Source organism: Capsicum annuum, chromosome 12 (assembly GCF_002878395.1).
Source record: "Capsicum annuum cultivar UCD-10X-F1 chromosome 12, UCD10Xv1.1, whole genome shotgun sequence".
Lineage (NCBI taxonomy): Eukaryota > Viridiplantae > Streptophyta > Magnoliopsida > Solanales > Solanaceae > Capsicum > Capsicum annuum.
Genome location: NC_061122.1, coordinates 218,475,118 through 218,502,319, shown reverse-complemented (window position 1 = coordinate 218,502,319; position 27,202 = coordinate 218,475,118). Strand labels below are relative to the sequence as shown.

The 27,202-nt window shown below is 36.4% G+C and overlaps 1 long non-coding RNA gene and 1 pseudogene across 1 annotated transcript; one reads left to right on the top strand and one right to left on the bottom strand.

Annotated features, from left to right (window-relative positions):
- The first annotated feature begins 826 nt into the window (after nt 1-826).
- LOC107848911 lies at nt 827-20,440 on the top strand (annotated as a pseudogene).
- A 5,690-nt stretch (nt 20,441-26,130) lies between these two features.
- LOC107851725 lies at nt 26,131-26,724 on the bottom strand. The gene is made up of 2 exons (XR_001669140.2): nt 26,514-26,724; nt 26,131-26,444 (listed from the first exon to the last, which is right to left on the bottom strand). It is a non-coding gene; the product is annotated as an uncharacterized LOC107851725 (long non-coding RNA).
- Between the last annotated feature and the right edge of the window lie 478 nt (nt 26,725-27,202).

Sequence of the window (27,202 nt, the reverse complement as noted above, 5' to 3'; positions counted from 1 at the left end):
AGAATGAACAAAACAAAATATATACAGGTGAATACGATTAGTTAGGACTACATTTTAGTCATGTCAGTGTGTTTAATTCAAGTCTAATTCTCAATTGGAGTCTTGGTCTTGATAGAGACTTGTATGTTGGTAGATAATGTAGAGAACTTCAAGTGCTAGAGAAATTAATATTTTTTAATAAAATTATTGGATGGAGATGAGCTTAAATGGAAGTGGCATGGATAATGAGGATACATATAGTCAACTCCAGCTTATTTGGGATTGATCGAGGCATAGTTATTCTTATTGTGAAAAGAAAAGTGCATTAGTGATCTTATGATAGAAATTCTATATATGAGATTATCTTCTTGCCAACAGCCTAGCTTTGGATATATTTTTAGCAAAGTGCGAGCATTAATTTCCTATTTGAAGAAACTAAAAGGTAAGTTTCCAATCAACCAATCCCCTATTTCAAAGACATTTGTGTTAAGTAGGTCCAGAGATAAAAAATTAGTCGAATGAACTTATCTCTCCGTCCTATCATTTGTTATTGATCCAGCTAATGCTCCTGCATCCCTTGCCTCTATATGAACCCTTTTTTAGTACCATTTTGCTGCTACGAATTCCTTGAGTCATATCAGTAATCAATAAAAGTCCCGATAGAACTTTATTGACCTAGTTTTTCAAATGATAATCTACTTTTCCCTAGGAATTTAGTGTCTGGTTTGATAGGACAAGAAAGAGAGGACTCTTTTTTTCCTCCTCATTTCAGCAGGTTTGAACCCGTCTGACAACGAACACCTTTCACCTATTTTGAAGTACTGAATACTATTAGCAAAATGATTTTATGAGGCTGAGGATACAACTACTTATCAGGGAAAATGTATATAGGAAGCGAGTGAGTTCACTACAAATTGTGTTAGTCTAGCTAGTTTTCAATGAACTGAAAGTAGTCTGCTGTTTTGTTATGTACTTTTGACTTTCATAGTTTTTTTTTAGGTAATCGAGAAGGAGTCCCTTTTAGCTGCACAAGTGAGCGACCTAATTTTTCTTAAATTTTGACAATTTGTAATAGGGATAATATAATGTCAGTTACTCCGTATTGAAAGCATTGGTGCTAATTAACTTTGCAGAAAGAAGAGTTGCAGAGAGTGATGGATTTGCTATCTTTGAAGAAATATCATGTGCGGAGTTTGCTTATTTGTAATACCCCATACTTTTCCTAGTTAATTTCATCTCAAGAATGTCTAGTATTAGCTTCTAAATTTAATGATGGTTATTCCATGAGGAATTTTCAATATTTTCACTTTTTGTCATGTGAGAAATTCAATAAGCTTTCCATCGATATAAGATTCTCCCAAATCCGATAACCGAGTCAGAAGTTACGACTATTGTAAGTTTTCATCGTAAAACAACACAATATTAGTCAGTGGCGCGCCACGCCACAAGAGGAAATGTCATTTGGCAAATTCCAGTAGGGGTTCACTATTATGACGCGTCGCGCCAGGGCCCAAATCTAGAATTGTCCTTTTTCCACTATCTCAGCGCGATTTTCCCCGCATCGCGCCAAATTTTTAGGTCGCAAAAGAAGGGGAAACGCGATGGCTCCACATCGCACCATCCCTCAGTTTCCCAATTGTCAAATTCCAGTGACACTGTGCGATAGCGCCGCGTCGCACCAGGGGTTCAATTCGAGAAATTTTTACTGAAATTAAATGATGCGTTCAGGGTTAAAAGGGTCAACTTTCCAGCCCTATTTAAGCCTTTTAACACGTGATTCAGCCACTTTTCATCCAGAATATACTAGTTTCTCTCAAAAAACTCTCAAGAACAACGTAGGGCTTTTCATAGAAGATTCAGTATCAAGAATTTTCTCAGTCAATCTTTATGAAATCACGAACCAAGGTATGCGTAGTGTTCGTTCATGGACTCCTTTCATCCATGAAGCTCAAGAATCTCTTTTCTAAGTATAAGTTTATGGATTTCTTTATGAATTTCATGTTGGGTTTGTATTGTGTATGTTGAGAATGATCAATTGGGTGATTAATTTTATGTGGAATTGATTTGTATAGATGCATATTCATGTGAACCTATGAATAAACCCTAGGATGATAAAATTAGAGATGAATCATGATGATTAATTGTTGTATAATGTTGTCTACATGTGCTATGCCTACCATGTGTTTGATTAAATGTCTAGATGAAGGAACAATGCCCAACTAGTATAATATCATGGAATTCCCATGTATGTACAAGTTATGTCTATCACATGTTTTGATGGAATGCTTCTATAAATGTATTATGGATTATGATGTTAGTTATATGTTCAAGTAAGTTATGCTTGGTCAATTTTCCTTCTATCAAGTCCTGGGGGTACTTGTACCCGAAATATTAGTTGCGTGCCTAGAGCCATGTCATGTTTCCACGATACTCTCAGTCAAGCTATGAATCCTTAGACTTCAGACAGTCTTACTCAGGAAATCTCCATGATCTCATAAACTCAGTCAGTTGTCAGATATCAGTAATATTCCATCAGTTAATGGAATTCAGTAACTCAGTCCATATTCAGTTTAGTAAATTATGTTCAGTGTCTATTCAGATAAGAGTAGAAATTAGCATCGAGTAAAACCAAGGATGGGAACTCACCTGTTATATGAGGGTGTGATTCTTAGAAACAATCCTTGCGTTCCAGAACTATGTAGCTAGCATAGGTTGAGATATCATAGCCTGCTATATGAGAGTAGATGAGGTGGCTGAGCCTGCTATATAAGGGTTCCCACCTTTCTCATTAGAGTTACCTGTTATATTAGGGTCACTCACATGCTGTCCTTACCAGTGGCGCGGTATTGACACCTTTCTAATCAGGGCATAGATTGGACCCCAATTCAGCTATAATGCATCATTTGGGGCATGCTGGTTAGATGACTACCTCCCACAGTCTCAGTATCAGTCTTAGTAAAAGAACTCAGATAGTTCTTCAAATTTCAGGACTGTCAAATATAGTCAACTCAGATACAGTACAGAACTCAGATAGTTCCATCAGATTTAAGACTGTCAGATACAATCACTCATGTTATCAGCTATATTTAGATTCAGTAATCATGTTATCACAGTATTAGTGTTGGTTTTTATGTCTCATGGATGTATTCTCACGCTCATGATAGTTAGTCAATTATTATTATTGTTCATTCATATGAACCCCATGCATTCAGCCTACTTCATTGCATACCAGTACATTCATAGTACTGATGCATTTGCACTATGGTGTCTTATACCATAGGTTTAGAGACACGAGCTCCAGATCAACAGTAGATTTCAGTTTCAGCTGTCAGAGTTAGAAGTGAGTCCTCATCATTCGAGGATATGATTATTTATCTATTATCTCATTAATTAGTTTATTAGTTGGAGTCAGTTGGATACATATCCCATCAACTCCTTACTCAGCCAGTTCAGTCAGTTAGAGGCTTTCTAGACTATCATGTTTCAGACTTCAGTATGTTTAATTTTGTTTTGGGTATTCTTTTTTCCCACACAGATGTTATATCATTCAGATCATGTTCAGTATTGAACCTTATGGCCTTTCAGTTCATGTTTCCGTATTACAAAGTATTTATTATAGTATACAGGTACAGATATCAGTCATAGGTTAGCTTATGGTCCTTCGGGGTCATGAGCACCGTGTATCATTACGGGTATCAGATTTGGGGCGTTACAAACTTAATATCAAAGCCTAAGGTTCAATAAAGTCCTAGGAAGTCTAAAAGTTACATCTAGTAGAGTCTTGTACATGGGTGTGTTGCACGCCACATTTATGTACAGGAGGCTATAAGGTGTTTTAGGAACAGTTTCCCCTCTTTCAGTATTTATGTCATGCTAGTGAGCATAATCTCAAGTCAATCTCTCAGTCTAATCCTTTCTTACTTTCTTCTACAGAACATGCCTCCTAAAAGAAGAAACAAAAATCAGTCAGTCCCTCAGTTCGAAGATCATTTGGGCAAACATATTTCTCATGTAGAGTTTCGTGCTTCATTCACTACTCTTGCTAACTCATTTGCTGCTCAGAATAAATGACCAACTATCATTTCGGCCAATCCAGTGGACAATTCAACTGCAGCCAGGATTCAAAATTTCACTAGAATAAATCCTCCGTCTTTTCTTGGGTCTAAGACAGAGGAAGACCCTCAGGAATTTCTAGATATGGTGCAGAAGGTGACAGACATCATGGGGGTAACTATTTTTGAGAGTACTGAGCTAGCTGTATATCAGTTATAGGATGTTGCTTATACTTAGTTCAAGCAGTAGAAGTCAGAGAGGGCAGATGATGTAGGGCCAGTTGAGTGGGAGGAGTTTGCATCTTCTTTCCTCGGTAGATTTTTTCCTTTAGAGCTTAGGGAAGCTAAGGTGTTAGAATTTATCAACCTCAGGCAGGGCAATATGACAGTGAAAGAATATTCTCTTAAGTTTACTCAATTAGCCAGATATGCCCCTCATGTGGTTACATATAGCAGGGCAAGGATAAGTAAGTTCATTTCAGGGGTAAATGATAGCATAGTTAATGAGTGAAGATCCGCCATATTAAATAGTGACATGACTTTAGCCTGGCTCATGACTCATGCTTAGCAGATAGAGGAGCAGAAGGTTAAGCAGAGGGAGAAGTAGAATAAGAGAGTTAGGATAGGTAGCTTTAATTTTAGTCAGCCTAAGTCAGAAGGAGGAAACCATTCTCAGTTTCGTCCTAAGTCATCAGTTCCAGCTTCTTCTTTAGCCAGTGCTCCAGTTCCTAAGTTCAGAGAGGGTAACAAAGATAGAGTGTCAGGCTCTAAGTCCCAGGGCAGTGTTAGCAGGACTCACACCTATCCTCTTTGCCAAACTTATGGAAAACACCATCAAGGTATTTGCAGAGTTGGTAGTAGTATTTGTTTCAGATGTGGAAAGCCAGGCCACAGAGTCAGAGACTGTCCTCAGCTAAGTCCTCAAGGTCAACAGAATCACTCCTTAGCTCAGTCCGATCGCCCAAATCAGCAGGGTGCCACCTCCAGTGCTACTAGTGGGTAACACCCAAATTATGTCTATGCTCTTCAGTCCTGATAAGATCAGGAAAATTCTCCTGATGTAGTTACTGGTGTGTTACAGATCTTTCATGTGCATGTTTACGCTTTGCTAGATCAAGGAGTTTCTTTGTCTTTTGTTACTCCCTATATAGCAGGCGATTTTGGGAACAGTCCCGAAATCCTAGCTGAGCCCTTTTTAGTCTCTACCCCAGTGGGTAAAACCATTATAGCCCGACGGATATACAGGAACTGCCCGATTATGATATTTTAAAAAGTCACTTCAGCAGACTTAGTCGAATTAGAGATGATTGATTTTGACGTCATTCTCAGCATGGATTGGCTTCACTCCTTCTATGCCATAATTGACTGCAGAAATAGAATAGTCCAGTTTTAGTTCCCAAATGAACCCGTCTTTGAGTGGAAGGGTAGCGTATCTGCTTTCAGGGGTCAGCTTGTTTCCTACCTTCGGGCAATGAAAATGATATCGAAAGGATATGTCTATCATCTTGTTTGAGTTAAGGACACTAGTTCCGAAACTCCTAGCCTTGAATTAGTCCCAGTAGTGAATGAATATTTAGATGTCTTTCCCAAAGATCTTCCAGGAATTTCTCCCGAAAGGGAAATAGACTTTGGCATTGATCTTCTTCCAAATACTCAGCCTATCTCTATTCCTCCATATAGAATGGCACTAATAGAACTCAGAGAACTGAAAGAATAATTGAAGGATCTCTTAGATAAGGGATTCATCAGGCCCAATATTTCCCCGTGGGGCACTCCAGTATTATTCGTGCGCAAGAAAGATGGTTCTCTTAGGATGTGTGTAGACTACCGTCAACTCAATAAGGTTACATTCAAGAACAAGTATCCTCTTCCCAGAATTGATGACTTATTTGACCAACTTCAGGGTGCCAATTATTTCTCTAAGATAGACCTCAGATCCGGCTATCATCAGCTCAGAGTTAGAGAATGTGACATTCCAAAAATAGCTTTTTGTACTCGGTATGGTCATTTTGAATTCTTAGTTATGTCATTTGGTCTTACCAATACCCCATCTGTTTTCATGAACTTGATAACCTGTGTGTTCAAGTAGTACTTGGACATGTTTGTCATAGTCTTCATAGATGATAGACTAGTCTATTCCCTCAGTGAGCGCAATCATGCAGACCATCTCAGAATAGTACTTCAGACTCTCAGAGATCATCAGTTGTTTTCTAAATTCAGTAAGTGCTAATTTTGGCTAAGTTCAGTAGTATTCCTTAGTCATATCGTTTCTGATGATGGCATTAGAGTAGATCCTCAAAAGACCAAAGCAGTAAGAAACTGGCCTCGCCCTATCTCTCCATTAGATATTAGGAGTTTCTTGGGTTTGGCTAGCTATTACAGATGGTTTGTTGAGGGATTTTCTTCTATTTCATCCCCTATGTCTAGATTGACTCAGAAGAAAGTTAAGTTTTAGTGGTCAGATCCTTGTGAGAAGATTTTTTAGGAGTTGAAGACTCGACTCACCTCAGCTTCAGTATTAACTCTTCTAGATGGTCCAGATGGTTTCGTAGTATATTGTGATGCATCCAGAGTGGGTCTAGGCTGTGTCCTCATGCAGCATGGTAAGGTCATAGCCTATGCCTCTAGATAGCTTAAACCCTATGAGAGGAATTATCCTACTCATGATCTTGAGTTAGCAACCATAGTATTTTCCTTAAAGATTTGGAGGCATTATCTATACGGTGTTCATGTAGATGTGTTCACAGATCATAAAAGTCTTCAGTATGTCTTTTCTCAGAAAGATCTCAATCTTTGTCAGAGAAGGTGGTTAGAGCTCTTGAAAGATTATGACATAATTGTCCTCTATCATCTGGGCAAGGCTAATGTAGTGGACAACGCTCTCAGTAAACTGTCTATGGGCATGTGGATGACAGTAAGAAGAAGTTAGCTTAGGAAGTCCATCAGCTTGCCAGACTAGGCGTTCGCTTAGTCGATACAGATGAGGGTGATATATGGGTTCAGAATAGTTCAGAATCATCTCTAGTTTCCAAGGTAAAAGAAAAACAAAATAGAGATCCCAGCCTTGTCAAGTTGAAAGAGTTAGCTCAGGATCAAAAAATAGAGGTTTTCTCCCAAGGGGGAGATAGTGTTCTTCGTTGTTAGGGTCGTCTCTATGTTCCAGGTGTAGATGACTTAAGGCAGTGAATTCTTGTAGAAGCGCATGGTGCGCGCTACTCTATTCATCTAGGGGCCATAAAGATGTACCGTGACTTGTAGGAAATTTATTGGTGGAGTGGGATGAAGAGAAACATTGCAGAGTTTATGGCTAAGCAAGTTAAGATAGAGCATCAGAAGCCTAGTGGGTCCATGCAGGAGTTTAGTATTCCTACTTAGAAGTGGGAAGTTATGAACATGGACTTTGTAACGGGTTTGCCTCGAACTCGTCATCAGCATGATTCAGTCTGGGTCATTGTAGGCAGAATGACCAAAGCAGCTCATTTCCTTCCAGTTCATACCTTTTATTCAGTCGAGGATTATGCCAAACTCTACATCAAGGAGTTGGTTAGATGGCACGATGTTCCACTATCTATTATCTTAGACAGAGGTACACAGTTCACCTCTCATTTCTGGAAAGCATTCCAAAGGGTCTTGGTACCCAAGTTAATCTTAGTACAGTATTTCATCCTCAGATAGATAGTCAAGAAGAAAGGACTATTCAGACGTTAGAAGATATGCTAAGGGTGTGTGCAATCGATTTCAATGAAAGTTGGGATGACCACTTACATTTGATTGAGTTTGCATACAACAACAGCTATCATTCTAGTCTTCAGATGGCTCTATTCGAAGGTTTCTATAGTAGGAGATGTATATCTCCAATTGGTTAGTTCAAAGTTAGTGAGGCCTCAGTTATAAGGCCTGACTTGGTATTCGATGCCTTAGAAAAAGTCTAGTTGATTAGAGAAAGACTCTGGGCTGCTCAGAGCCGAAAGAAGTCTTATGCAGATGTTCGTAGAAAAGATCTTGAATTTGAGATTGGTGATTATATCTATCTAAAGATCTCTCCCATAAAGGGAGTGAAGAGATTCGGCAAAAAGGGAAAGCTCAATCCCCGATATGTTGGTCCCTTCAAGATTCTTAGTTGCTTTGGCAAGGTATCCTGTGAGCTTGAATTGCCTGCAGATCTAGTCTTAGTTCATCCAGTCTTTCATGTCTCTTTGCTCAAGAAGTGCTTAGGTGACCCATCAGTTGTAGTCGCTATTTAGAGCATTGATGTTCAGAATACTCTCTCTTATGAAGAGATTCCAGTTGAAATCTTAGACTATCAAACTTGTAGATTAAGGAACAAAGAAGTCCCTCTAGTTAAGGTTCTTTGGCAAAATCAGTCCGTCAAGGGAGCTACTTAAGAAGCAGAAGCAGACATGCATACCAAGTATCCTCACCTTTTCTCCACCAACTCAGATCAAGCTCAAGGTAACAGTTCTCCTTAAGCTTACTCAGTTTTATGTTCGGTGTTCATCACAAACTTGGTATGCAGCTTCATGCTCATGTTCCCATTAGAAATTTGGTATCAAGTACCATTGCATACTCAGTCAAGCATTCTTGAATCAATTACACATGCATCAGATATGCATGTTCAGTATTATATGTTCAGCTTGTCAGTTATGTCAGTCATAAGATCATGTTCCAGTTATTCATGTTCAGTATGTACGTCAGTTGTCTTTTCTTCCCTTTCAATCAATCTCATTTGAGGACGAATGTTCTCAAGGGGGAGATATTGTCATACCCCATACTTTTCATAGGTAATTTCATCTCAAGAATGTCTAGTATTATCTTCTAAATTGAATGATGGTTATTCCATGAGGAATTTTTAAGATTTTCACTTTTTTCATGTGGGAAATTCAACAAGCTTTCCATCGATATAAGATTCACCCAAATCCAATTACTGAGTCAGAAGTTATGACTATTCTAAGTTTTCATCGTAAAACAGAGCCATATTAGTCAGTGGCGCGCCGTACCACAAGAGGAAATGGCATTTTACAAATTCCAGTAGGGGTTCGCGATTATGGCGCGTCGAGCTAGGGCTAAAATCTAGAATTATCCTTTTTCTAGTGTCTCAGCACGATTTTCCCCGCGTTGCACCAAAGTTCCAGATCGCAAAAGAAGGGGTAACATGATTACTCCACGTCACGCCATCCCTCAGTTTCTCAATTGTCAAATTCCATTGACACGGCGCGATAGCGCCGCGTCGCGCCAGGGGTTCAATTCAAAAAAATTTTACTGAAATTAAATGACGCGTCCAGGGTTAAAAGGGTCAACTTTCCACCCCTATTTAAGCCCTTGAATACATAATTCATCCACTTTTTATCCACAATATACTAGTTTCTCTCAAAAACCTCTCAAGAACAACCTAGGGCTTTTCATAGAAGATTTAGAATCAAGAATTTCCTTCGTCAATCTTCACGAAATCACGAACCAAGGTATGCGTAGTGTTCATTCATGGACTCCTTTCATTTATGAAACCCAAGAATCTCTTTTCTAAGTATAATTTTATGGATTTTTATGAATTTCATGTTGGGTTTGTATTGTGTATGTTGAGAATGATCAATTGAATTCAAATCCATGTTGGGTGATCAATTTTATGTGGAATTGATTTGTATAGATGTATATTCATGTGAACCTATGAATAAACCCTAGGATGATAAAATTAGAGATAAATCATGATGATTAATTGTTGTATAATATTGTCTACATGTGTTATGCCTACTATGTGTTTGATTAAATGTCTAGATGAAGGAACAATGCCCAACTAGTATGATATCATGAAATCCCCATGTATGTACAAGTTATGCTTATCACATATTTTGATGGAATGCTTCTATAAATGTATTATGGATTATGATGTTAGTTATATGTTCAAGTAAGTTATGCTTGGTCAGTTTGCCTTTTATCGAGTCCTGGGGGTACTTGTACCCGAAATATTAGTTGCGTGCCTAGAGCCATGTCATGTTTCCACGATAATCTCAGTCAAGCTATGAATTCTTAGACTTCAGACAATCTTATGACTCAGGAAATCTCCATGATCTCATGAACTCAGTCAGTTGTCAGATATCAGTAATATTCCGCTAGTCAATAGAATTCAATAACTCAGTCCATGTTCAGTTCAGTAAATTATGTTCAGTGTCTATTCAGATGGGAGTAGAAAATAGTACCGAGTGAATCCAAGGATGGAAACTCACCTGTTATATAAGGGTGTGATTCTTAGAAGCAATCTTTGCTTTCCAGAACTATGTAGCCAGCATAGGTTGAGACATCATAGCCTGCTATATGAGAGTAGATGAGGTGGCTTAGCCTACTATATGAGGGTTCCCATCGTTCTCATTAGAGTTACCTGTTATATTAGGGTCACTCACATGTTGTCCTTACCAGTGGTGCGGTATTGACACCCTTTCAATCAGGGCATAAATTGGACCCCAATTCAGCTATAATGCATCATTTGGGGTATGTCGGTTAGATGACTACCTCCCACAGTCTCAGTATCAATCTCAGTAAAAGAACTCAGATAGTTCTTCAGATTTCAGGACTGTCAGATACAGTCAACTCAGATACAGTACGGAACTCAGATAGTTCTATCAGATTCGGGACGGTCAGATATAGTAACTCATGTTATCAGTTATATTCAGATTCGGTAATCATGTTATCGCAGTATTAGTGTCAGTCGTTATGTCTCATGCATGTATTCTCATGCTCATGATAGTTAGTTAGTTATTATTATTGTTCATGAATATGAACCCCATACATTCAGCCTACCTCACAAGCATACTAGTACATTCAAAGTACAGACGCATTTGCGCTATGGTGTCTTATACTATAGGTTTAGAAACACGAGCTTTAGATCAGCAGTAGATTCCAGTTTTAGCAGTCAGAGTTAGAAGTGAGCCCTCATCATTCGAGGACATGATTATTTCTTTATTATCTCATTAATTAGTTTATTAGTTGGAGTTAGTTGGGGACCTGTCCCATCAACTCCTTATTTAGACAGTTCAGTCAGTTAGAGGCTTTCTAGACTATCATATTTCAGACTTCAGTATGTTCAGTTTTGTTTTGGGTATTCTATTACCCCACACAGATGTTATATCATTCAGATCATGTTCAGTATTGAACCTTATGGCCTTTCAGTTCATGTTTCTGCATTATAAAGTATTTATTACAGTATACAGGTACAGATATCAGTCATAGGTTAGCTTATGGTCCTTCGGGGTCATGAGCACCGTATATCATTACGGGTATCAGATTTGGGGCGTTACATTATTAATCATCGATGGGATGTTGACAATTTCCTCCTGGTGCTTGTTGAGAGAGGAAGAGTAGAGTTATATGCTGAATCTGGTGTTACACTGGAAATTAGAAAAGACGAACATTCTTCTTCCTCTCAGTCCTCTCATGATGCTGAAATGACATGTCAAATTTGCTTCGATGACCACCTGTCTGCTGAGAAGATAACTGTAATGGACTGCAACTATTGGTTTTACACTAACTGTGAGCATCTCTTGTATCCCTTTATATATTTATCCCTTGTATTTCGTATCCCCTAGTAATATAGTTTATCGTATATCTGTTGAATAGGGGTTGGAAGGTTGTTGATTTACTTCAGCACATGTCTGACTCACTTTTCTGAGAAAAGTTTATTTTGAATTCATTAATTGGTACTTCTAACTTTGTGGTGTTGTCAATAGCTAGATCGAACAAATGATGGTATAGGCCTATAGTTGTTTGATATTAATACATATTTTATGTAGGTTAGATGGAGCATTTTGTTGTAAAGATAAATGAGGGTGAGAGTAAATGAATAACATGCATGGCCTAAAAGTGCAACACAATATGTGACGAAGAGAAGATAAGGGATCTCATCACCACAAAGGATCCTACCATGGGAGAGAAATTTGATCATTTTATGCTAGAGTCGTATATTGAGGAAAACAAGAGGGTTAAATGGTTCCCTAGTGTTCCTCATTGCGGAAATGCAATTCGTATTGAGGGTGAAGATGAATACTATGAGGTTGAATGTGTGTGTGGCATACAATTTTGTTTTAATTATTTATCTGAAGTGCACTCACCTTGTTCATGTCTGATGTGGGAACTTTGGATGAGGAAGTTCAAGGATGATTCGAAGACAGTAATTTGGATTAGTGAAAATACCAAACATTGTACAAAATGTCATAAACTAGTGCAGAAGAATGGAGGATGTACCTTGTTAGATGTATATGTGGACAGACCTTTTGGTGAGACTTAAAGTTATATGCTGACATTTTACGTGTAACTTTCTGTTGCTTATCGTTATGATATTCATGCAGAATTTCACACTCATTGCAGGTACACGCAAGGGCTAAAGAAAATGATTGATGACAAAGACGATCTCTTGTTATATTGTTCATCTTGCTTCATTGAAGGTTGAAACAAATAGTATGAAGCGAAAGTTACAAGTAAATGTGTTGAAACTTGAAGCAAGGGAATTGCAATCAAAGGACTTCAGCTAGGCAGAAAATATTGTTTTGGATACACAACAATTTGTATGTTTGCACAAGCACTTCAACTCTTATTCAAGACAGTTTTAAGAACACCTTTGAAGTTTTTTAACACTTCGACACAACTTTATCAAGAACTATCAAAAAGTATGTTATTTAAAAAAACAAGTTGAAGTAGAAAAACAGAATCAAGTCCTCCGATTTCACGGAGTATCCTTAAGGAATTAATTCTCCTCAAGTACCCGAGGTTGTGGAATTTTCCCTCCCAGGATAAAATGGCTCACAATCAGAATATAGCGGTACCTCAAACCTTATGATTCTTCGAATACACTCAATGGTAGATAATCACATAGAGTTTTTTTAGAAGTAGAAGAGTATTTTTCAATGCAGAAATTTCTGTACTACCTGAGGAAAAAAGTTCACGTATTTATAGCCATCAAATGCCCCTTTGGAAAGGAAGCAATGGTTCATGAAAAGGTGTATCACTTTGAAACAACCATGTCTGTCCACTCTAAAATAGCATGTCTTTTCTGAACAGAACGTTCAACCAAAAAATCCCTTTTTTGGAAACAATATGTCTTTTCCTTAAAGGATTTGTCCCTTTCGAAGTGCGTTCTGCATGCTTCTACACGACGTTTCTATGGAGAGAAAAAAATATTTTTGTTTTTCCTTGGATTTTTTGGATTACTTATATATCAAAGTTTTAAATAAACTTTTTCTAAAAAACTAATCTCATCGATCCAAATTCGAAGCCGAGGCCGAGCGAGTGACGACGACGATGGCGCGAGGCACCTCTTGGTTCTTGCCTCACTATCCAATTGAAAGAGTGTTACTCAATAAAAACCCATTAAAGTTGCTTTCTCCCATCAATGTGGAGAAGTATACTTTCCTTACATGAGTAAACTTTCCCTCCAAGACTTTCTCTCCATTTTCCATTCACACTAATTGAACTCAACAATGCCCCACATGAATGAGGAATGGTTATTTTTTATAAAATTTTACGGACAAGTATGTGATCAGTAAGAAAAGACTGATTGCATCTAGATAAGTAAGTTTCTCTTTGAACTTTCCTTAGTGAACATACATCGGATGCACTTGGACAATTAGTAGATTTGATATCTTTGAACCGTCGAGCTTTAATATACACTTATACAACACATGTCACATAACCAACCTTTTACCATTTATGATTCTCATGGGTTTTTCGTTTCAGCCATGAACACGTCCTGGTTTAATAAGATCTTAAAGAATAGACCTTTACTAACATTCTCCTTGAAACGACTTTCACTTCACCCTCACATAGGTGATTTCTAAACGTTCAATCCTATAGATTAAACTATTTGATCAAATCTACCAAATTTAGATAATCATTAAAAGGATTCACACCACAAGCATTATCCTTGTTTACTAAACATTGTCTACATAATGAGAATGGGTTGGGTATATTGACAATGTCGAACCTGTCAATTGCAATTTTGTTTGATCTCCTTGAACTTAGCTCTTGGGATATCCAGTCTGCTAGGTAGAGTTACCGCCATGCTAACTTATCCTAGGCCATAAACTCATTCTCTTCAATGTTCTCTCAACTCCGTAAACTCATTCCCTTCGATGTTCTCTCAACTCCTTCTCTAGATAGGCCTTTTGTAAGTGGATCCGACATATTATCCTTTGACTTGACATAGTCAATAATGATAATTCCACTAGAAATAAGTTTTCTATCAGTATTATGTCTCCATATTATATGACGAGCTTTACCATTATACATCATGCTCCCTACCCTACCTATCGCCGCTTGGCTATCACAGTGCATACATACTGGTGCCACTGGTTTGGGCCAATAAGGAATATCTTTCAAGAAATTTTGGAGCCATTCAGCTTCTTCACTGGCTATATCCAATGTGATAAATTCATATTTCATTATAGAGCGAGCAATACATGTTTGTTTGGATGATTTCCAATAGTCTGCTCCTCCACCTAAAGTAAATACATATCCACTAGTGGATTTTACTTCATTCGATCTGGTGATCCAATTTGCATCACTTTATCCTTCAATTACTGCTGGATATTTACTATAATGCAAAGCATAGTCTTGAGTGTATTTAAGATACCCTAAAACTCTTTTCATTGCCATCCAATGAGTTTTATTGGGATTACTCGTGTACCAACTCAATTTACCGATAGCACATGCTATGTCTGGCCGTGTGCAGTTCATGATATACATTAAATATCCCAACACTCTTGTATAGTTCAACTGTGAGACACTTTCACCTTCATTCTTTTAAAGTGTAAATCTCACATCCAATGGAGTCTTGGTAATACCGAATTTCAAATACATGAATTTGTCAAGTACCTTTTCAATATAATGAGACTGTGGCAATGCCAACCCGTATGGAGTGTTATGGATTCTTATTCCTAAGATCACACCCGCAACTCCAAGGTCTTTCATATCACACTTGCTCTCAAGCATTCATTTCATAGCATTTATGTCAGAAATGTCTCTACTGATGATCAACATGTCGTCCACGTACAAACAAACAATGACCTTGTGATTTTGAGTGTCTTTAATAAAAAACATATATCACATTTATTTATCTTAAATCCGTTAGCTAACATGGTTTGATCAAATTTTGTATGTCATTATTTAGGTGCTTGTTTTAGTCCATGGAGTGACTTAACAAGTCTGCGCACCTTTTCTTCTTTACCGAAAACCCAAAAACCCCAGGGTTGTTCCATGTAAATTTCTTTCACCAATTATCTATTTAGGAATGTTGTTTTCACATCCATTTGATAGATTTCAAGACCATAAACTGCCGCCAAGGTAATTAACATCTGAATTGATGTTATTCTTGTTACAAGCGAGTATGTATCAAAGTAATCAAGGTCTTTCTTCTGTTTGACACCTTTTACTACAAGTCTTGCCTTGTATTTGTCAATATTGTCATCTGCTTTCATTCTCCTTTTGAAGATCCATTTACAACATAAAGGTTTATTTTCTGGATGATGATCAACCAACTCCCAAGTATGGTTGCTCAAGATGGATTCAATCTCACTATTGGTTGTCTCTTTCCAAAAGGATGAATCTGAAAATGACATCGCTTCTTTGAATGTTTGAGGATCATTTTCTGAGAGAATTGTTACAAAATCTGATCCAAATGAAGTTGACGTTCTTTGATATGTACTACGTCTTGGATTCTCATCATTATGTATATCCTCACTTGGATCATCTCGAGGTCGTTTAGACCCTACACTAGACTGTTCATGTCTAGTTTTAGATGGATAAATGTGTTCAAAGAACTAAACATTATCTAATTCAATTACCATATTTTCATTGATATCCAGATGTTCGAATTTATGAATCAAAAACCGACATACTTTACTACTTTTAGCATATCCTATGAAACACAGTCCACCGTCTTAGGTCTTATCTTTACCCTTTTAGGCATAAGAAGTTGAACTTTCGCTAGACACCCCCACACTTTGAAATATTTTAAGTTGGGTTTTCTTCCTTTTCACTTTTCATATGGAATTGATTGTGTCTTACTATGGGGCCCTCTATTGAGTATTCGATTAGTTGTAAGCATAGCTTCCCCCCAACAGTTTTACGGTAAACCTGAACTTATAGGTAAGACATTCATCATTTCCTTTAAAGTTCAATTCTTCCTTTTCATAATTCCATTAGACTGAGGTGAATACGGGGCAGTAGTTTAATGGATAAATCCACTCTCTACACATATTTCCACAAACAGAGATTCATATTCTCCACCTCTATCACTTCTTATCATTTTGTTCTTTTTTTCCAACTGATTTTCAACTTTTATTTTATATTGGCTAAACACATCTATTGCTTCATCCTTATTGTTTAGCAAATTGACATAACAGTACCTAGTGAAATCATCAATAAAAGTTATAAAATATTTTTTTGTATCACGAGATGGTGTTGACATCATATCACAAATGTCTGTTGTATTAAGTCTAAGGGATTGGAATTCCTTTCAACAGACTTATACGAATGCTTAGTATACTTTGATTCCACAAACGTTTGACATTTTGATTTATTGCACTCAAAGTTTGGTAAAATTTCTAAATTAATCAATTTTTACAAAGTTTTGTAATTGACATGTCCTAATCATTCATGCCATAATTAATTAGACTCAAGAAAGTAAGAAGAAATAGAACTTTTACTAATTTCAACTGCCATTACATTCATCGTAAATAGGCCCTCAATGAGTTAACCTTTTCCTACGTACACTTTCCTTTTACTAAATACAATCTTGCCTATAACAAAATACACATTTGAATCCATTTTTGTCAAGAAGTGATATAGAAATCAAGTTCTTTCTTAATTCTGGTATGTAAAGGACATTGTTGAGAGTCAACACTTTGCCTGACATCATTTTCAAGCAGACTTTTCTCGTCTCTTTAACTTTTACAGTTGCGGAGTTTTCCATATAGATCTTCTCTTTGCCTTGAGCCAGAGCAAATGCAGCAAACAACTCTTTATTGGCACAAACATGGCGGGTGGCACCGAAATCCATCCACCATTCTCTTGGATTTCCCACCAAGTTACATTCAGAAAGTATGGCACATAGATCATCTATTTTATTCTTGAATTCAGCCATATTTGCTTAATCCTTCTTTTTACCTTTCTTTGGGGCACGACAATCTGTTGACTTATGGTCAATCTTTCCACAATTAAAGCATTTCCCCTTGAATTTCTTCTTAGGTTAATTGCTTTTTTATCTAGCTTTCTTCCGCTTCTTTGAGTTGTTGGGGTCGTCTTCTACAAAGTTAACTCCATTCATTATAGAATTTCCTTTAGACCTCCTCTCTACGGCTATGTTGTCTTCCTTAATGTGCAACTTCACAATGAGGTCTTTGACTGTCATCTCCTTTCGTTTGTGTTTCAAATAATTTTTGAAGTCCTTCCACAAAGGTAGCAACTTCTCTATTATTGCAGAAATTTGAAATGCCTCGTTCACAACCAAACCTACAATAAAGTTCATATGAACATTAAGAACCTTTTAACATGTTCAAATAAGGTATTCACTAAATTCATACCTTCAGTAAGGAGATCATGGATGATGACTTGTAATTTTTGTACTTGACATACGACGGTCTTACTGTCAATTATTTTGTATTCAAGGAATCTTGCAACAAAGAACTTCTTAGTTCCAGCATCCTCAGTCTTATATATCTGTTCCAGCGAATTCAACAACTCTTTTGATGTCTTCATTCTGCTGTAAACATTGTATAAATCATCTTGGAGGCCACTTAGGATACAATTCCTACATAGGAAATCAGAATGTTTTCATGCCTTTATTACAATGAACCACTCCTTGTCTGAAGTTTCTTTGGGCACTTCTGGAGCATCTTCAGATATAACTATTTGAAGACACAAGGTTGTTAGATAGAAGAACATCTTCTGTTTTCACCGCTTAAATCTATTCTAGAAAATTTTTCGGGCTTTTCCGTTAGTGCCATAGCGGGTGGCGCAGTTGTGCGACTAGTTGTAGAAATATTTGTTGCTGCCACACTTGTCACACCTTCAGTTACATGACCATCAGTATTCATCCTTTCCTATCACAAAAAGACAGTCAACTTTAATATATCAAAATACTAATTACAAGTTTATAGCAAATTTAAACACTACTTGTTTCTAGTTTAACGATGAAGTTTTTATGGCTTTCAATCGTTAATCGAATAACCTTTAACTTGTGATGAATTTTTTATTTCCTCAAATCACTTGTTAAGTTCAAATAGAGTAGAAATCATAAAGCTTTAATCTACATAAACCAAACAATACAGATTATGAAACTTAATTCCTTAAGATTGTTGTTTTGAAAACACAATCTGTAAGTTTGCACAAACACTTTAACTTTTGTTCAAGACAGCTTCAAGAACACCTATAAAGCTTTTTAACACCTTCAACACAAGTTCATCAAGTACTATCAAAGAAGTATGTTATTTAAAGAAACAAAATAAAGTAGAAAAATAGAACCACGTCCTCCTATTTCACGGAGTGTCCTTAAGAAATTTATTCCCCTCAAGTACCCGAGGTTGTGGAATTTTTCCTCCTAGGATAAAATGGCTCACAATCAGAACGTAGCGGTACCTCAAACCTTCTAATTCTTCGAATACACTCAATGGTAGATGATCACACAGGGTTTTTTTGTAAGTAGAAGAGTATTTTTCAATGCAGAAATATTCATAAAACCTTCATGAAAGGGCGTATCACTTCATAATAGTCATGTCTGTCCATTTTGAAATAGTATGTCTTTTCTGAACAGTCACATCCGATTGAATAGTCACCTTTTTTCCAAAATAGTGTGTCTTTTCCTCAAAGGGTTGTGTCCCTTTTGAGGTACGTTTCTGCATTCCTTGGATTTTTTGGATCACTTGTTTATCCAAGTTTCAAATAAACTTTATCTAAAAAAATTAACCTCATCGATCAATTTTCTAAATCCAAATACAAAGCCAAACCGAGCGAGCGACGATGACGACAGCGTGAGGCACCTCTTGGTTCTTGCATCACTATCCATTTGAAGGAGTGTTACTCAATAAAAACTCATTAAAGTTGCTTTCTCCCACCAATGTGGGAGAAGTATACTTTCCTTAAATAAGTACACTTTCCCTCTATTTTCCACTCACACCAATTGAACCTAACAGAAAATAGACTTAATAGACTCCTCCAATCAAGGCGGAATCTCTCGTGTTCCTATCCAGTTGTCTTCTATGTTTTTGTTACAGCGATGCTTGCGAACAAAATAAAACCAAAGGAGAGAGAAATAAAGTAGAACCTTTTTGAGAACCTACTGCAGCAACTTGAAGAAAATGTTAAAAGATTTTCAATGTTGTTGGGAGAGCCATTTGCTAAATATTCTGAATATAAGCTTTGTGAGACATCATCACTCTCTCTACAGTACTCTTCAACCTCTGCATAAAGTTGTGTGTGCATTGTATTACATCTAATAATTTGATATGCATTTTAGATATGTCAGTCTTCAAATATGGGCAAAAATCTACCGGTGTCCCCCACAGCGGGTTGTGGAGCAGATCTAGTTGGTCCGGCGAGGTCGCTGGGCCATTTTGATGGTCAAATGGGCAAAACGACGCGAAGGGACCATTTTTGGCAATTTTTGGTGGGTGTTAAGACCACGGTTCAGTGGGTGGAACTGATTATAATACTTATTTGATAGTAAATAACAGTAATATGTGTAGTATGTGTTAGGCGTGCGAACAACATCTAACATTAGTAGTTGAAAGGAAACAAAATCTACTTAATAGGTGTTGGATGCTCTTAATAGTATGAGTTTTGTTGGGGAAAATCGTTCGAGTTTGATCCAATAAGAGTATCTTTGGATTCTTTAACCCAAACAACTAGTATCAGAGTCAATGGCTCGAGAGACGAGTATAATGATGAGGTAGTGATGGCGTAGGAATTAATTTAGTGTCTTTGGTCGTCTACAAGCCAGTTTGCTACCTTTGTCCATAGCTTGAAAGACGCATACAAAACATGAAACCAATGGTCTTTAATCTAGTGGTCAAAAATACTCTACCGATGTGAGCTAGCGTCACATAGTTACTCTCCAAATAATTAGGCTCATGTGGAACATAGTTCAAAAATATAGATTTTTCTCAAAATGAACAATATTACACTATGTTAAGAATATCTTTGGACTATTTTAGCCCGACAATATATATCACATGGATTTTAATTACAAGACTTAATTTTTTTTCATATATTTTTTGTAGGTATGATTGCATTAACAATGATTTGCCAATTCCTCTACAAGAATCAACTAATACCATAGCTCGCTATCGATTCGAGGGAGTGGGATAAAACATCAAAATATTTCTACGGTGACCTCTAGTTATATTAATATACAATAAAAATAACATATTTATATATATAAAGAATTGTGCTAAAATGAAGTGATAGGCCAGCTCCAAAAAAATAAGAAGAAGAAACCTAATTTGCCTACACGAGATCTCACCGAAAACAATGGCCTTAATGGCCGGTGGCAAGCCTCCAACACTAGAGACTAGTCAATCAACTACTGATGATCCCACCTGAAAGATATTTCATACTTGCATGGTGAACCACATATTATATGGGAGGAGGTCAATCAAATGATAATCAATGAACAACTATAATACGCGGTTAGTGAAAAATTCTCTTATGACTGGCCAGATATTCAAGATCTGAGACGTCTAATCCCAAAGCAATGTGAGTTGAAGGAAGAGGTTAATATTGGGCGACTTAGTAGCAGGCATGTTTTGATAAGAGCTACTAAAATAGAATATTATGTGCATCTATTATCAAAACCAAAGTTCTATATTACAAAGAATTATTGGTCCTACCCTATGAGAACTTTAAAATGGGATCCAATGTTTAACCCGGAGGAAGAAACTACTGCTGCTATTGTATGGATATCTTTTCCATCATTGCGCCCCAATTTCCTTGCAAAAGAATCAATCTTTTCATTAGCAGCAGTTGTTGGGAAACCATTGCAAGTGGATTTAGCGACTCAGAACAAAACAAGGCCAAGTTGTGTGAGAGTTAAGTTTGATGTAGATCTATTAGGTGATTTTCCTAAAAGGATCAACATTGATATGAGAAAGTAGACAGGAGAGGTTATAGAGAAATGGATTCATATTAAATATGATTATGTTCCCAAATACTATAAGGAATGCAAATTACAGCGACATAATGAAAAAAGAGTGTTATGTCATACATACAAAACTATATCCAAAGGAATATATGGAGGATGAGGAAGAGAAAAAGTCTCAGAATGAAGAAGAAAAGACTAAAGAAATTGCTAAGGGAGACACAGGAAAATCTAAGGCATCGGAGGAAGAACACTTTCAACAACAGAAAAGAAAACAGCCAAAAAGAAAGGGATATCATAGAGGAAGGCAAGAAAAGACGTGGAATCAGAAGGACATAACCGTGAACGATTTAGAGATTGCAACTAATAACAAGTTTAGTACACTTGAAGAGAAGGATTCAATGACTGACGTCAATAAAGAAGAAGCGGGAGCAAGTAACAGAAAAGCAAATGATAGAGAACAAAATGTTCAACAAGAAGGGCATTCTTTTGAGTAACAACAAAACATGTGAAAGAGTTGCAACCCCAAAAGTAGCAATAAAAGTGCAAATAAAAGAGAAGCTGGACAGGAAGAGTCATAAAGTTCAGTAAGAGCTAGTGATACACACACAGGTAACTCAGTTAACTAAGGGCAGAATGTGATAGAAGAAAAAGAAGACAAAGAAGTTGAGAATACTAACACAATGCATGAAGCGTAGGGAATAGAAAATGAGGTTGAACAGACAAAGGGCACAGAGGCACCTAAAATACAGAAGTTGACTCAACAAGAGAAGCAGTAGAGGCAAGATCATGAAGAAGATGCAAAAATGGATGCTAATATAGATCAAATTGGTAGGGATGGGGACTTGTCCCCAAGGAAAATTGGCCAGTTGAAGAGAAGAAATAGAAAAGAAAACAAAAGCACTGTAGCCAAATCACAGATTAATACAAAGAGCAAGACAGATTGCAACTCCAGTAGTGATCAATGATTAATAAGGTACTCCCTCCATCCCAAATTATGTGTCATCATTTGACCGGAAACCATATTTAAAAAATAAGTATTGAATTTGTTAAAGTTACAAAATTATCCTTCTTAAAAAAAAGGAATAATAATATTTAAAATCAAGTGGGATCATTTTTAATTTAAAAAAAAAAAAAAGGAGTAATAGTATTTAAATTCAAGTGGGACAACTAAAGATAAAATTGTAATTGTGTTTTTAAGAACATACCAAATAAGGAAAGGCGACATTCTTTTTGGGACGGGCTAAAAAGAAAATGACGACACATAATTTGGGACGGAGGAAGCATTATATTGGAATATTAGATCTGTTAGAACTCAATGTTCATTTGAGAGACTAATAGATCTAAAGAAAAGAAATAATTATTCTTACATTGCTCTATTGGAACCTTTTCAAAGTCCTTCAAAATTAGAAGAATACAGAAGAAGACTAGGTATGGAAAATGCAAAGGCAAACTGTTCAGCTAAAATCTGGGTTTTTTGGGATGATGACTAGCAGGAAATTGGCTCTACAGATTCTATACAATAGTTAACTTTTGAGTTTAAATTGATAGGAGGAACATAAGTTTTCAAAGTAACTGCAGTTTATGCTAGATGTAGTCATTTAGAGAGATAAGAACTATGGGAGGATATGGAGGAAATTGCAAATAATACTCATGTTCCTTGGCTGGTTGGTGGAGATTTTAATGTCATAATGGAGGAGTCTAAAAAATTAGGAGGACTTCCAATTACACAACAGGAAACTTTGGATTTTGTGCAGTGTATGAACTCATGTTCTTTAAATGAATTGAGATTTACAGGAAGTAGGTACACTTGGTGGAATGGGAAAATTCAGGAGGACTATGTTTTCAAAAGGTTGGACAGGGTATTTGGTAATAATGAGCTTATCCAGTTAATGCCAAATTGTGAGGTCCATCATTTAATCATACAAGGCTCGGACCATGCTCCTTTGCATGTTATAGGCAACACAGCTCAAACACAAGTGAAGAAATCTTTTAGGTTCTTAAATTTCTGGACTAAGCATATAGATTTTCATGGGGTATAACAAGAGAAGTGGAGTGAGAACATCAACCGATTACCTTTTCAAGTAGTACATGAAAAGTTAAAAAGGGTTAAATCAGCATTAGCTATATGGAGCAAAAAAACTTTTGGGGATATTTTTCAAAAAGTATCCACTTTAGAGGATGTAATAAAGGAAAAGAAAGCTCAGGTGGAGGTTCAACCTTCACTGGAGAATAGAGAGGAGTTAAGTAAAGTAGAGGCAGATCTTAAAAGGCTACTAAAAATTGAGGAGGACTTTTAAAAACAAAAAACAGGGATGAAGTGGTTTGAAGATGGTGATAGAAATAAAAAAACTCTTTAATTCATATGTTAAAGGAAGGAGGAGAAGGCTTCAGATTATAGAAATACAGACAAGGCAAGGAGATATTATAAACTCAACTCAAAATATTAGAGAAGAAGCAGTGCAGGTTTATATGGATCAATTCAAAGAGACTCATAATTCTGTAAATTATGAGATATTGAGTTATATCAATATGCTAATCATTGAGGATCTGAATGATAGAATGGAAAGAATGCCAGAACTAGAGAAAGTTAAATAAGTTGTGTTCTCTATGAATGGGGAGAGCGCAAGTGGACTTGATAGATGTTCAGGTCTTTTTTTTCAGAGCTGTTGGAGTATTGTTGGAAAGGATATTACTAATATGGTTAAAGCCTTTTTCTGTGGAGGAGAATTGACAAGGTACATGAGTCATACTAATCTTGTTTTAATACCAAAAAAAGAGGTGGTATCTAATTATGGTGATCTAAGGCCTATTAGTCTATGTACTTTTATCAATAAGATTATCTCTAAACTGGTGCATATGAGAATTGTGGAAGTGTTCCCTGTTATTACCTCTAATAATCAGTCAAGTTTTGTTAAAGGAAGAAGCATAACAGAAAATGTTCTACTTGCTCAAGAGATTATTAGAGATATAAATAGAAGGAATAAGTTTTATAATGTAGTGGTGAAGTAGGATTTGGCCAAGGCTTATAATAGTGTTTCATCGAAATACTTGGTGGATGTCATGAGAAGATTTGGTTTCTCAAAAAGAATAATAGACATTAGTAATAATTGGTACTCAATTCTTATGAATGGTCAGTCTTATGGCTTCTTTCGGTCATCACGAGGGCTGAAGTAGGGGGATGTCACAACCCTTGTTTATTATTTTAGCTGAAGTTCTATCAAGGAGACTAAATGAGTTATTTAATAATTCAGAATTTAAAGGTTATGGGATGCCTAAGTGGAGCCTGAGATTAATCATCTTTCTTATGTTGATGATACTATTTTATTCTGCTCTGGGGTCATCCTAAGTCAATGAAGAAGATGATGGTTATTTTAAGGAAATACAAAAATACTTCTGGTCAGATGATCAATTTAGATAAAAATCTGATTTATTTGCATGAAAAGGTTCCCACAACTGTGAGCATGAATATCAGTAGGATAACTGGTATAAGACAAGGTAAATTCCCTTTTACTTATTTGGGTTGTCAAATTTTTTATGGTCAAAAGAATAATTGACATTATGAGAATATCTTGAAAAAGGTGATGAAGAGGCTAAATCTATGGCAAAATAGACTTCTTTCTTATGGGGAAGGTATATTTTAATTGCCCATGTTTTACAGTCTATGCCTATTTATATTCTCTCAGCCATGAATCCTCCAGTATGTGTAATTAATCAGTTCCATAAGATTTTTGCAAAGTTTTTCTGGGTTAATGCTACAGGTTCAAAAAATAAACATTGGATTTCTTGGGAGTTAATGTGTTTCTCAAAAATAGAAGCAGGACTAGGTTTGAGATCTTTACATGACATATCCAAGGTACTTTTTGCAAAACTTTGGTGGAATTTCAGAACATCCACTTTATCTTTGTGGAGTTCATTCATGCGGAATAAGTATTGCAAAAAATTTCATCCTTTACTATCTAAAGGAACCGCAGCATCACATGTATGAAAGAAAATGATTTCAATCGGGGAGGAGGTGGAACACAACATATGGTGGCAAGTGAAAGCTGGTAACTCTAGTTTTTGGTATGATAATTGGACCAAACAGGGTGATCTCTATTATATTGAAGGGGAGGGGATTCAAGATGAAGAGATACAAGTTAAGAACTTTATCAAACATGGGAAATGGGACAAGCAGTTACTGTTAGCATATTTATTGAAGAAATAGTGGATTTGATATTGCAAACTAAGCCTATTGTAGAAGGAACTCGGAATTATATACCATGGTGGATGGGAAGTACAAATGGCCAATTTACAATAAGATCTGTCTAGGACATTATCAGATATAAAAATGAGTAGAGGAGGGATTATGAATTTATATGGCATAAAGGATTGCATTTTAAGTATAATTTCTTCTTGTGGATGGTATGGATGAGAAGGATACATACTGATAACAATCTTAAGAGGATGAGAATTCAGTTGGTATCAAGATGTTGGTATTGTGAAGCCAGAATGATCAAATGCAATACAGAAGGAGCTTTTAGAGAAAATCCAGGTTTAAGTGCATATGGTTTTTGCATAAGGGATGATAAAGGTGATCTTATCTATGCAAGAGCTAAAGGACTGGGACTTGGTAAAAACACTGTAGCAGAATCAATTACTATCAAAGGGGCTCTAAAATATTATTTTGAGAATGATTTTAAAAATTTCATTCGTGAGACAGATTCTCTAAGCCTAAAGCAGTGATTTTAAGACAGTAGAGAATTCCTTGGGAGCTAGCAGTAGTTATAGAAGAAATCAGAGACTACATTAAATCCCTACAGGTTACAATTATTCATACATTTAGGGAAGGGAATGCAGTGGCAGATTCTTTAGCAAATGAGGAGGTGGAAACACAAGGATTGCAAGAATTTCATACTTTTCAACAGCTATAGGTCAAGATAAGAAGGTTACCAAATAGTGACAAGGATCAAATCCCGCATATCAGAATCAAAATGAGAAGGATAATTCAAAATGACCAATATGAGAATCACATATATTTACAATCATACAAAATATTTCAAAAGTTTTCACATGCAACATCAAAGGAAAATAAAAAGCACAGCATAAAGACATTAACAGCATGCCCGGAATGAGACATCAGATCTGTGCTATCTACAGCTAGAATTAAAACCCTAGCTAATAAAAACCTTCACCAAAAAGGAGGGGTAGGGATGTGTTCCAGCTTCTTCAACCACCAGATGGAGAGAAAGAAGACTCTATTTCTCTGAATCTGAGTGAACTAGAGACAACCTGTCCATATGAGGGAAGCCCAAGACCACCTAAGCAAAGAAATAGAGGGTCAATAGTTGAAATGCACACGAATCTGAAATAAGAGAAGGAATTTATACCTAATAGAAGTGAGGTTGATAGAAAGATATGCAAGAACCTCATCGGAATCAGCTAGAACAGAACCCAAAGGAGGAGAAATCGTAGCTTTAAGTTCCACCGGCAACATTTTCTCAGTGGATAGCAAAAAAAGAGTACTTTGTACTCTTGTCCTAGACCCTAAATATAATAGGAAATTAGGAAACTTTTCATCTTCCTTTTGTTTTGGATCGGGTTATGTAGACCCGTTTTTGGGCTTGTGAATGTTGTCATTTGGGCTTTTATAAATAAAATGGTCTGAAAAGACCACCAATATTTTAATTGAAAAAAGAGTCATGCTAAAATAATTATTGAGTTCCTATAAACTCGTAATCACTTTGTGAAATATGCCCCTATAAACATTTAATTTATTATTTTTGTGCTAGAAGTTTCAAATTATTGCTGCATAAATAAGTAATATTTGGGTGAATATATTGCTAAGAACATAATATTTTCAGTTATATATAGTTAGAGTCGAAGAATATATTATTTGCACTCCTACAACAAGGGGGATCGATCCAGTCGAGGTTAAGGGTGGGTTAATTTTGAAGTAAGTACAATCCTAAATTGGTCTAGAGTCTTAATTTGTGTTTTAACTATTTTTTTTAAATTAAATTTATTGTACTATTAGATCTCAATAGAAAATAAAAAACCAATGAATATAATTGAAGAA